The 13,219-nt window shown below is 40.3% G+C and overlaps 1 pseudogene; it reads left to right on the top strand.

Moving 5' to 3' along the window:
* Positions 1-1,865: 1,865 nt before the first annotated feature.
* Positions 1,866-2,057, top strand: LOC136159191 (small EDRK-rich factor 1 pseudogene; annotated as a pseudogene).
* The last annotated feature ends 11,162 nt before the right edge of the window (positions 2,058-13,219 follow it).

Here is a 13,219-nt window from a genome sequence, read left to right as displayed (position 1 = left end):
TTGCCTTCAATTTTTCCCAGCATCAGGGTCTTTTCCAATGAGTCAATTCTTTGCATCAGGTGGCCAAAATATTGGAGTTTCAACTTTAGCATCAGTCCTTCCAGTGGATATTCATGACTGATTTCCTTTAGGATTGGCTGGTTGGATCTCCTTGCAGTCTAAGTTTTACCTGCTACCTTACTTTCTCCTCACATTGGAGATTTATGGAGTCTCTCCCAGGTCCTGAATTAGAGGAGGCTTAACTTAGCATTCTAAAACATTCAACTGCTCCACCCCCCCCACCCCACACTCATCGTTTGACAGAAATCGTCAAATAATTTGCCCAAAGTCACAGAGTACTTAGCATAAAACCAAGTTCTGCCCCATAGCATGCGTGGCCCTGCATGATCTGGACTGGCCCATCTCTGTCCCATCTTCTACCTCTCTCTTCCTGGCTTAGCTCATGCCAGCCATATCCTTTCATTCTTTGTACACAACAAACTCACTTCTGCCTCAGGACTTCCGTCTTTGCTTTTCTCTCTGCCTGGAAACCCTGTCCCTAGATCTTGTGGGGCTGGATTCTTCTCACCATTCAAGACTCATCTCACATGCCACTGTCTCGGGAAGACCATCCCTGCTCACATTCTACTGGCTTAACTTCCTCTTGTCCTTTTATAAATTCTTTATAGCATGTATTATAATTTTTATAATTAATTATAATTTATCATAGCCACCTATTGTATTTATTACCATCATAATTATTATTTATAGATATTTGGATCTTATTTCTTATCTGCTCCAGGCTCAAGTATAACCTCTAGAGAATTCTACACCTTGTTTATCTTGTACCCCCAGAGTTTAGTGTAGTGTCTGGAACATAGAAGGTACTCAATAAATATCTGAATAAATAAATGAAGGTATTTGCTTATTGGTGGTAGATATGAAAGTTAGAACTCAAGTCTTCTAATTCACAATGCAATGTCCTTTTTCTTGAGGGCATTGTGGGGATGAGAAAAGGAATAGTGTTCATATGTTTTTAAGTCCTTCCTTATAACCCAGTGTTTCCCAAACTTTAAAAAAATTATTACTGCTCCACTAAATGAGCTTTAAAGATTGTTTTTACCTCATTGTCTCCTATGAAATTATCAGAGATATGTTCTATATCTAATAAGGTACTGTGGTCCTTTAAAGGGCTATAAGTCGGTGTAATGTCTAAGATTTCCCCACCTTAAGGACCAATTTTTGCCTCTTTCAGAGTGATGTCAGCTTCCTTGAGAAGGCATGTGATAACCAACAACAGTCACTTAGAGTAAAAGCTTACAGATTTCTGTTGGTGCTAAAAAACCAGTGAATTAATTCCGTGCCTGATGAAAATGGAGGAGGATTGTCTCAGAGCTTAGGTGTGGAAAAATTCTAACCATTGAAAGTGACAAGAATGGGCAGAAAGGATGGTGGATGTGTTAACTTTGGGCTTCCAGCCCAGCCCTCATATTACATACTTCACAAAAGTTTCTAAAAAGATCTTTAGAAAAACCTTTTCAGCTTAGGTAAATGTGGTGTTAAACCACTAATCGTTAACCCCTTTCCTCTTCTTATTCAGCTCTTAATCAGATTATACAAAAGCTTTCAGACATTCTTGGTTTCCAATGCCAGTGTGTGAGGATAAAGTAGATTTTCTAAAATGCTGCCTCAAAAGTCAAAATTTTAAAACTTTTACTGCTGGGTGTAGGTCCACAAAATAAATTCTTCACTAAAAAAAAAAATGTCAGTAACGGGAGCACCCGTGCAAGCTCAGTCCTCCAGACAAAGGGGTTCAGCCACAGAGCCTGTAAGGAAGACATTGCTCTTCCGAGTTGCTCTCTTGCAGGCTCAGTGTGGTGGTCAGCATGGCCTGTGGAAATCAAGGAGGAGAAGTTGCCCATCAGAAGTACGTAAAGAAATCCCAGGAAATTAGTAAGGGAAACAGAAAAGCAGGTAGTTTGACTACGTCTCAGAGGAAACAGAAGGAATCTGAGATCATGCAACAAAAGCAGAAGGCAGGCAACGAAAAGAAGGCTATGCAGAGAAGCGAAAAATGATGACTATTTAGAAAATCTGAGTGCTACTGCTAATTAGGTGTATCATAAGTTCTAAGAGGAAGATGTTGTAGAATAAACAGCCATACATGTGTTATATCCTCATGAAACTATTTTAGACTTTAAAAAAAAAAAAAAACACCAAAACACAGCACTGCCTCCTGGAAGCACCTGTAGATTAAGAGCTGACATATTTATATGCTTCCCTGATAGCTCAGTTGGTAAAGAATCTGCCTGCAGGAGATGCAGGCAGGAGATCCTGGTTCAATTCCTGGGTCAGGAAGATCCCCTGGAGAAGGGATAGGCTACCCACTCCAGTATTCTTGGGCTTCCCTTGTGGCTCAGCTGGTAAAGAATCCACCTGCAATGTGGGAAGACCTGGGTTACATCCCTTGGTTGGGAAGATCCCCTGGAGAAGGGAAAGGTTACCCACTTCAATAGGGGTCGCAAAGAGTTGGACATGACTAAGTGACTTTCATTTTCGCTATCTACATGCAGGATGTTCATTTATGCATTCATTAATTCACCAAGTGCTCACTGAATCCCTCTTATGTCCCAAGCAGTGTGCTAGGGGCTACACAGATATATTATTTACACAGCATTTTATATGAGTACCAAGTACTAGGGAGCTTCCCCGGTGTCTCAGTGGTAATGAATCCGCGTGCCAATGCAAGAGAAGCAGGAGATTCAGGTTCAATCCCTGGATCAGGAAGATCTCCGGGAGGAGGGCATGGCAACCCACTCCAGTATTCTTGCCTGGAGAATCCCATGGACAGAGGAACCTGGTGGGCTATAGTTCATAGGGTTGCAATAGGCCCAACATGACTGAGTGCCTGTGCATACATGCATGGACTAGATTCTAGAGAACGGAATGTACTCTTTGTAGGTTGCATGATTAAAGGAATGATCATTACTTGGCCTCACTGATACACATTATCTAAGCATGGAGTTCTTGATGATGCTACACAAACTCCATAGTCTCCTTAGTAGAAAAGTTAGAAGTCTATCCTCAGTATAGTGGACACCTGCTTTGTTGCCTGCCCAGCATCCTTCCTTTCTTCTTGTCATTGTAGCAACCTCCTCTTCTTAGGGGGGCTAGCTCTCCTATTCCATGTGATCCTGCAATTATTGTGATTCAGAGTACACTTCTGTTCACTTGAATGGAAGACAGATATCCTAGGCACAGACAATCCCTGGCCAATTCATTGCACCAGAGATGGAGAACATAGCTCCAGGGAAACAGAGAGCAGCCTTCCTGCGGGTGCTTCTATCTTTTTAGACATCCAAGTGGCACCTCTGGAACCCAGGTTTCCACCTCTCCTCAAGGGGCCTGAGGGAAGCAAGAGTGAATTTTAGAAGTTGAAGGTCCCTAAGACTCTTGGAAGCCACTGTTACTCACTGTTACCACATTGAGAAACAATGAAAACAGAGGGCAAATCGGCCTGAATTCTGAAAGGAAGGTGAAGGATCACATTTCTTTTTTTTTTTTCATTTATTTTTATTAGTTGGAGGCTAATTACTTTACAATATTGTAGTGGTTTTTGTTATACATTGACATGAATCAGCCATGGATTTACACGTATTCTCCATCCCGATCCCCCCTCCCACCTCCCTCTCCACCCGATTCCTCTGGGTCTTCCCAGTGCACCAGGCCCGAGCACTTGTCTCATGCATCTCACCTGGGCTGGTGATCTGTTTCACCCTAGATAATATACATGTTTCGATGCTGTTCTCTCAAAACATCCCACTCTCACCTTCTCCCACAGAGTCCAAAAGTCTATTCTATACATCTGTGTCTCTTTTTCTGTTTTGCATATAGGGTTATCATTACCATCTTTCTAAATTCCATATATATGCGTTAGTATACTGTAATGGTCTTTATCTTTCTGGCTTACTTCACTCTGGATTATGGGCTCCAGTTTCATCCATCTCATTAGAACTGATTCAAATGAATTCTTTTTAATGGCTGAGTAATATTCCATGGTGTATATGTACCATAGCTTCCTTATCCATTCGTCTGCTGATGGGCATCTAGGTTGCTTCCATGTCCTGGCTATTATAAACAGTGCTGCGATGAACATTGGGGTGCACGTGTCTCTTTCAGATCTGGTTTCCTTGGTGTATATGCCCAGAAGTGGGATTGCTGGGTCATATGGCAGTTCTATTTCCAGTTTTTTAAGAAATCTCCACACTGTTCTCCATAGCGACTGTACTAGTTTGCATTCCCACCAACAGTGTAAGAGGGTTCCCTTTTCTCCACACCCTCTCCAGCATTTATTGCTTGTAGGCTTTTGGATAGCAGCTATCCTGACTGGCGTGTAATGGTACCTCATTGTGATTTTGATTTGCATTTCTCTGATAATGAGTGATGTTGAGCATCTTTTCATGTGTTTGTTAGCCATCTCTATGTCTTCTTTGGGGAAATGTCTGTTTAGATCTTTGGCCCATTTTTTGATTGGGTCATTTATTTTTCTGGAATTGAGCTGCGGGAGTTGCTTGTATATTTTTGAGATTAATCCTTTGTCTGTTGCTTCGTTTGCTATATTATTTTCTCCTAATCTGAGGGCTGTCTTTTCACCTTGCTTATAGTTTCCTTTGTTGTGCAAAAGCTTTTAAGTTTAATTAGGTCCCATTTGTTTATTTTTGCTTTTATTTCCAATATTCTGGGAGGTGGGTCATAGAGGATCCTACTGTGATTTATGTTGGAGAGTGTTTTTCCTATGTTCTCCTCTAGGAGTTTTATAGTTTCTGGTCTTACATTTATATCTTTAATCCATTTTGAGTTTATTTTTGTGTAAGGTGTTAGAAAGTGTTCTAGTTTCATTCTTTTACAAGTAGTTGACCAGTTTTCCCAGCACCACTTGTTAAAGAGGTTGTCTTTTTTCCATTGTATATCCTTGCCTCCTTTGTCGAAGATAAGGTGTAAGGACCACATTTCTGAATATCAAGTCTAGAGTTGGATCTGAGAGTCAAGTTAGGAGTTTGGAGTTGATTAGAGAAGGTCTGGCAGAGAAGACAATGGCACCCCACTCCAGTACTCTTGCCTGGAAAATCCCATGGACGGAGGAGCCTGGTAGGCTGCAGTCCATGGGGTCGCTAACAGTTGAACACGACTGAGCGACTTCACTTTCATTTTTCACTTTCATGCATCGAAGAAGGAAATGGCAACCCACTCCAGTATTCCTGCCTGGAGAATCCCAGGGACGGAGGAGCCTGGTGGGCCACCGTCTATGGAGTCGCACAGAATCAGACATGACTGAAGCGACTTAGCAGCAGCAGCAGAGAAGGTCTGGAGAGCTAATATATCAGGAACTGGCAAATAGGTCCTGGATGATCAAATCATATCTGATTTGGTGCTTTTGCTCATTTTATAGGTCAGCAAAAGTAAATCTAGTGACTAGGAGACACTGGTGCTGGGAAAGATTGAGGGCAGGAGGAGAAGGGAGTGGCAGAAGAGGAGAGGGTTGGATGGCATCACAGACTCAATGGACATAAGTTTGAGCAAACTCCAGGGGTTAGTGAAGGACTGAGAAGCCTGGCATGCTGCAGTCCATGGGGTCACAAAGAGTCAGACATGACTTAGTGACTAAACAACAACAACAGGAGGCCTAGAGGGTCTGAGGAAAGACTGTTAGAGAGTTTTAATTCCTTCTTTTAGAAATTTCTTGCTTCATTTTTTTTTTTTTCTGAGAAACACTTATTGTCCAGGTATTTCTTTTCTCTTTCTGCCATTGATGTTTGCATTCAGCCCTTCTATTTCCTCATTCTATTGCTTTTTTCTCATCTATCCCTGTGGTAAATTGAACAGTCTCCCTCCAAAGTTGTTCACATCCTAATCCCTAGAACCTGTGAATGTGTGCCTTTCTGTAAAAAAAAAAGGGATTTTTCAGATATGCTTAAGTTAATGTCTTGGTATGAGAGAATTACTCTGAACTATCTAAACCAGGATGAGGCAATGAAAGCAAAGAAAGCAGACACTGGGTGATGAACTTTGAAGATAAAGGGGCCATGAGCCAAGGAATGGAGGCAGCTTCTAGAAGCTTGAAGGGATAAGGAAACAAAACCTCCCCCTAAAGCCTCCAGAAAGAAGGCAGCTCTGTTGACATCTTGATTTTAGCTATTTAGCTTTGATTTTTTTTAAGCTTGATTTTAGCTTTAGCAGTTTACCATCATTCAGTCTTCTTTGCCTGCAAACCTCTTCTAACCTTTCACTGTCATTGCCAGTGTGAAGAATTCCCAAGACCCTCTGCATTTCCAGCCAGAATGAAGAGTCCATTCTGTGATTACACACCACTGAGTTTATGCTGTTATGACATTTATCATATAATATCATGGACTTTCATTTGTACATCTGTGTTTTCCCCAATAATAGGGACCAGGTCTCACCTCATCTCTCTGAAGTTTCAGTATCACCATCTGAAACTCAGTTGGTAGCATTACCTGTAAGAGGCTAAAGGAGCAAAGTGGACCAGCAATGTGCTTGTTCCTTGTTCCTGGAAGTCATGAGTGGGTGTAATTTAGGAGTAATGGGGTAAAACAAAGGAGCTCGACTTCTCTGCATAATAATGTACATTTTCTTTCTCCATGGCAAGAGGTGTTTTGCAAGCTATAAGACCACTGGGTAAGCACTTTATTCTTTCTTAGGGGCTTAGTGTTTACTGGCACTGAGAATTAGTGTTTGCCCTTCACAGATACATTTATGTGCTTAATGAAATAAGTTAATCTTTGCACATAAAAGCCAAGAATGGGATAGCCAAATGAAAACTTGGAATATGTCCCCTTATTAAATAGATCTAACACCATGCCTAGCATAGAGTATGTGTCAAATAAATAGTTCTTGAATTTAAAAAGTGAAGAATTTAGTGTTTTATATGTTTTCTCTTGGACTCTGGAGAAGTCACAATTATCGAACAGCTTTTAGATTTTTTTCCCTTCCAACATTATAATTTTCCCTAATTACTCTTCAGTGATTCATTAAGGAAAGCCGTACTCACCCCTGCAGCTCTGTGTGAAGTGGTGCTGGGAGGTTAAAGTGGCAGGACTGTCGGAGAAGAGAGTGGCCGCCCTCAGCCACTTCTCTGGTGTTCTGCGGTCATCCAGGCAGTGACCCCAGGTGGACGCGGGAGTGATAGAGAACGCAGGACTCAGCAGCAGGCTCCGAAGCTCAGTTCCAGAGAAACGTGAGAGGGAAGCTCCCACTGTTTCAACTACACACTCAAGGAAGAAAGTCTGGAAGGTGGGTTGGGGAAAGTAGGAGACGGGGGGGGGGGGGTATCAAAGTTGGCTGATACTGCTTTACAAGAGCCAATTGCTAAATTTTTCTGGATTTGTGAGCCAGTTTTAAAATATGACCACTATAAAAAGTTAAATTAGCTTATACCAAAATAAACTATTCCAAAATAAGTTATATCCAAAACTCATCATGTTCTTTTTCCCTACGTATGATTATCTATGCTCTTGGGGTTATGTCTATCATATCTGTAGCTGTATGGCGGAAATATTATGGAATGCTGTGTTACTAGTCAACTCTTCCCAGCTCTGTGTTCAGTGACATCATTTTGATTGCTTGAAATCAACTGCAATGGAAAGATTTCCAGATAACAGAGAATACTACAAATCAGGCTGCTATTTCCCCCACTACAGAGCCAATTGTTAAATATTTTCTAGAACATCCCTAGTTAATCCTGATTCTAGGGCTATAGAAATGTTTAATGTAATATTGCTATACTTGAGATGAAAGCGGATTCAGGTTTGTTAAGACCATAGCATGTGAAGGCACTAGGACATACTTTTATTAATGTATTTTTTTTACCTTTTTATTTTATTTTGGAGTATAACTGACAAACAATGTGGGGATAATTTCAGGTGGCATTTAATAATTATCATAATAACCTAATAATGTTATCACTATTTTTATAAACAAGGAAATTGAGACTCATAAAAGTTTTTTAATGTTTCCATAGTCATTCAGCCATATATTTCTTTTAGTTGCAAGGGGAGACAAAGCAATTAAGATTTGGTCCTTGATCTGTAGGAATTTAAACTGGAAGTGAGGAGTCAAGTATATTCAAGTCTGTAGAAAAAGTTTAGTCTAAATTTAACTTTTAACCTAAATTGAATTTATCGAGATGAATATTATAATGCCTCAGGTGAAAAGAAACACCGATAGTATTAGGGGCAGATTGAAGGTTACTGAACTTGAAGATATAACAAAAGAAGCTATTTAAAATTAAATGAGAAGGAAAAAATTACTAGAAAGATAAACAGAACATCAACAGGCTGTGAGAAAAAGTGTGCAACCATGTACATACATAAAAACTCAAAGTTTCTGACTCTGCAACCCCATGGATGTAGCCCGCCAGGCTCCTCTGTCTATGGAATCCTCCAGGCAAGAATACTGGGGTGGGTCGCCATTCCCTTCTAGAGGGAATCTTTCCGACTCAGAGATTGAACCTGCGTCTCCCGCATTGCAGGCAGATTCGTTACCATCTTATCCACCACCTGCACATACGTAAATGGAGCCCCCATATTGCAGGGGTTTGATGAGGGGAGTATCTTGAAAAAAAAATATTTAAAGAAATAATGGGGAAAAAAAAGAAATAATGGCCAATGTTTTTTCAGATTTAAAGAAAACCGTAAACTCAAAATTCCTAGAATCTCAACAAGTCCTAAGTAAAGGAATATGAAAAAGATACCAAGGTACATCATAATCAAATTGCTTAAAACCAGTTGTGAAAAGAAAATCTTAAAATCAAACGGAGGGGGGGAAAGACATTTACATACAGAGAAGCAAGCATAAGGACTACATCAGAAACTCATCAGAAAAGGATATGAGTGAGAAGATAGTGGAACAACATCCTTATAGCACTCGAAGAGCAAGGGCAGGGCGGGTGTGTGAAACCCCACCAACCGAGAATTCTGAACTTGGTGAAAATCTCTTTCAAAAACAAATTTATCAGGCTTGCCTGGAGGCTCAGTGGTAAAGAATCCTCCTGCCAATGCAGGAGATGTCAGTTTGATCCCTGTTCAGGAAAGATCCCACATGCCCTGAGACAGCTAAACCTATGTGCCACAACTACTGAGGCTGTGCCCTAGAGTCCAGGAGCCACGACTACAGCCCACTTGTTGCAACAACTGAAGCCTGAGCATCCTAGCGGCTGTGCTCCACAAGAGAAGTCACCACAGTGAGAAGCCATGTGTTGCAGCAGGAGAGTAGCCCATGCTCTCCGCTTTAAGAGAAATCCCGAAGACAGCAATGAAGACCCAGCAGAGTAAAAAATAAATAAATAAAATTATTTTAAAGACAAACTTATCAGTAGATCATGAAATGTGAAATTTATCCGAAAAATGCAAAGATGGTTTAATATTTTAAAATTCATCAATGTAATTCACCATATTAATAGTCTAATAAAGACAAAAACATGATTAAGTCAATAGATTAAAAAAAAGTGTTTGACAAGATTTAACATTCACTCCTGATTTAAAAAAAAAAGAGAAACCTTCAGAATATTAGGACTAGAGGAAGTTCTTAAACTTGATGAATGGCATCTATGAAGCACTTATGGCTAATGTTATAAATTAATGGGGAAAAATTAGATTCTTTTCTGCTAAGAACAGAAAAAGAGAAAGACATTTTCAATTTTTACATATGTATATGGCTACATATCTTTTTCTCACAGCTTATTGATGTTCTATTTATTTTTCTAGTCTTTTTTCCCTCTCATTTCATTTTAAATAGCTTCTTTAGTTATGTCTTCAAGTTAAATAATCTTCAACTGTTTAATCTGCCACTGAGTCTATCAGTGTTTTTATTCACCTGAGGCATTATAATTTTCATCTCTAGAAGTTCAAGTTAGGTTAAAAGTTAAATTTAGACTAAACTTCCTCTATGAACCACCTCCTAGAGTAATGGAAATAAAAGCAAAAATAAACAAATGGGACCTAAATAAACTTGAAAGCTTTTGCACAATGAAAGAAACTATAACCAAGGTGAAAAGACAGTCTTCAGAATGGGAGAAAATAATAGCAAATGAAAAAACAGATAAAGGATTAATCTCAAAAATATACAAGCAGCTCATGCAGCTCAAACCAGAAAAATAAACGGCCCAATAAAAAAATGGCCAAAGAACTAAACAGACATTTCTCCAAAGAAGACATAAAGATGGCTAACAAACACATGAAAAGATGCTCAACATCACTCATTATCAGAGAAATGCAAATCAAAACCTCAATGAGGTATCATCTCACACCGGTCAAAATGCCTACTATCAAAGTCTACAAACAATAAATGCTGGAGAGGGTGTAGAGAAAAGAGAACCCTCTTACACTGTTGGTGGGAATGCAAACTAGTACAGCCACTATGGAGAATAGTGTGGAGATTCCTTAAAAAACTGGAAATAGAACTGCCATATGACCCAGCAATCCCACTCCTGGGCATACACACCGAGAAAACCAGATCTGAAAGAGACACATGTACCCCAATGTTCATCACAGCATTGTTTAAAGTAGCTAGGACACAGAAGCAACCTAGATGCCCATAGGCAGATGAATGGGAAAAAGGTATGGTACAAACACACAATGGAATATTCAGTACAGTTCAGTCGCTCAGTCGTGTCCAACTCTTTGCGACTCCATGAACCACAGCACACCAGGCCTCCCTGTCCATCACCAGCGCCCGGAGTTTACTCAAACTCCTGTCCATTGAGTCGGTGATGCCATCCAACCATCTCATCCTCTGTCGTCCACTTCTCCTCTTGCCCTCAATCTTTCCCAGCATCAGTGTTTTTTTTCTAATGAGTTAGCTCTTCACATCAGGTGGCCAAAGTACTGGAGTTTCAGCTTCAACATCAGTACCTCCAATGAACACCCAGGACTGATCTCCTTTAGGATGGACTGGTTGGATCTCCTTGTAGTCCAAGGGGCTCTCAAGAGTCTTCTCCAACACCATAGTTCAAAAGCATCAATGTTTCGGCCCTCAGTTTTCTTATAGTCCAACTCTCACATCCATACATGACCACTGGAAAAACCATAGCCTTGACTAGACAGACCTGTGTTGGCAAAGTAATGTCTCTGCTTTTTAATATGTTGTCTAGGTTGGTCATACTTTCCTTCCATGGAGTAAGCATCTTTTAATTTCATGGCTACAATCAACATCCGCAGTGATTTTGGAGCCCAGAAAAATAAAGTCAGCCACTGTTTCCTCATCTATTTGCCATGAAGTGATGGGACCAGATACCATGATCTTAGTTTTCTGAATGTTGAGTTTTAGGCCAACTTTTTCACTCTCCTCTTTCACTTTCATCAAGGGGCTCTTTAGTTCTTCACTTTCTGCCATAAGGGTGGTGTCATCTGCTATCTGAGGTTATTGATATTTCTCCTGGCAATCTTGATTACAGCTTTTGCTTCTTCCAGTGTTTCTCATGATGTACTCTGCATACAAGTTAAATAAGCAGTGTGACAATATACAGCCTTGAAGTACTCCTTTTCCTATTTGGAACCAGTCTGTTGTTCCATGTCCAGTTCTAACTGTTGCTTCCTGACCTACATTCAGGTTTCTCAAGAGGCAGGTCAGTTGGTCTGGTATTCCCATCTCTTTCAGAATTTTCCACAGTTTATTGTGGTCCACACAGTCAAACACTTCAGCATAGTCAATAAAGCAGAAATAGATGTTTTTCTGGAACTCTCTTGCTTTTTCAGTGATCCAGTGGATGTTGGCAATTTGATCTCTGATTCCTCTGCCTTTTCTAAAACCAGCTTGAACATCTGGAAATTCATGGTTCACATATTGCTGAAGACTGGCTTGGAGAAATTTCAGCATTACTTTACTAGAGTGTGAGATGAGTGCAATTAGCAAACACCCTCTTCCAACAACACAAGAGAAGACTCTACACATGGACATCACCAGATGGCCACCACCAAAATCAGATTGATTATATCCTTTGCAGTCAAAGATGGAGAAGCTCTATACAGTCAGCAAAAACAAGACCATGAGCTGACTGTGGCTCAGATCATGAACTCCTTATTGCCAAACACAGTGGAAGTGACAAATAGATACAAGGGATTAGATCTGATAGACAGACTGCCTGAAGAACCATAGATGGAGGTTCGTGATATTGTACAGGAGGCAGTGATCAGGATAATCCCCAAGAAAAAGAAATGCAAAAAGGCAAAATGGTTGTCTGATGAGGCCTTACAAATAGCTGTGAAAAGAAAAGCTAAAGGCAAAGGAAAAAAGGAAAGATATACCCATTTGAATGCAGAGTTCCAAAGAATAGCAAGGAGAGATCAATGCAAAGAAATAGAGGAAAAAAATAAAATGGGAAAGACCAGAGATCCCTTCAAGAAAATTAGAGATACCAAGGGAACATTTCATGCAAAGATGGGCTCAATAAAGGACAGAAATGGTATGGACCTTACAGAAGCAGAAGATATTAAGAAAAGGTGGCAAGAATACACAGAAGAATTATACAAAGAAGATCTTCATGACCCAGATAACCATAATGGTGTGATCACTCACCTAGAACCAGACATCCTGGAATGCAAAGTCAAGTGGGCCTTAGGAAGCATCACTACCAACAAAGCTAGTGGAAGTGATGGAATTCCAGTTGAGCTATATCAAACCCCAAAAGATAATGCTTTGAAAGTGCAGCACTCAATAAGCCAGCAAATTTGGAAAACTCAGCAGTGGCCACAGGACTGGAAAAGGCCAGTTTTCATTCCAATCCCTAAGAAAGGCAATGCCAAAGAATGCTCAAACTACCACACAATTGCACTGAACTCACACGCTAGCAAAGTAATGCTCAAAATCCTCCAAGCCAGGCTTCAACAGTACCTGAACCAAGAACTTCCAGATGTTCAAGCTGGATTTAGAAAAGGCAGAGGAACCAAGATCAAATTGCCAACATCAGCTGGATCATCAAAAAAGCAGAAAAACATCTACTTTACTGACTCCACCAAAGCCTTTGACTGTGTGGATCACAACAAACTGGAAAATTCTTCAAGAGATAGGAATACCAGACCACCTGACCTGACTCCTGAGAAATCTGTATGCAGGTCAGGAAGCAACAGTTAGAATTGGACATGGAACAACAGACTGGTTCCAAATCAGGAAAGGAGTATGTCAAGGCTATATATTATCACCCTCATTATTTAATTTATATGCAGAG

Source organism: Muntiacus reevesi, chromosome 1 (genome assembly GCF_963930625.1).
Source record: "Muntiacus reevesi chromosome 1, mMunRee1.1, whole genome shotgun sequence".
NCBI classification, from domain to species: domain Eukaryota; kingdom Metazoa; phylum Chordata; class Mammalia; order Artiodactyla; family Cervidae; genus Muntiacus; species Muntiacus reevesi.
The sequence above is the reverse complement of the archived record's forward strand: the minus strand, read 5'-3'. Positions and strand labels throughout refer to the sequence as shown.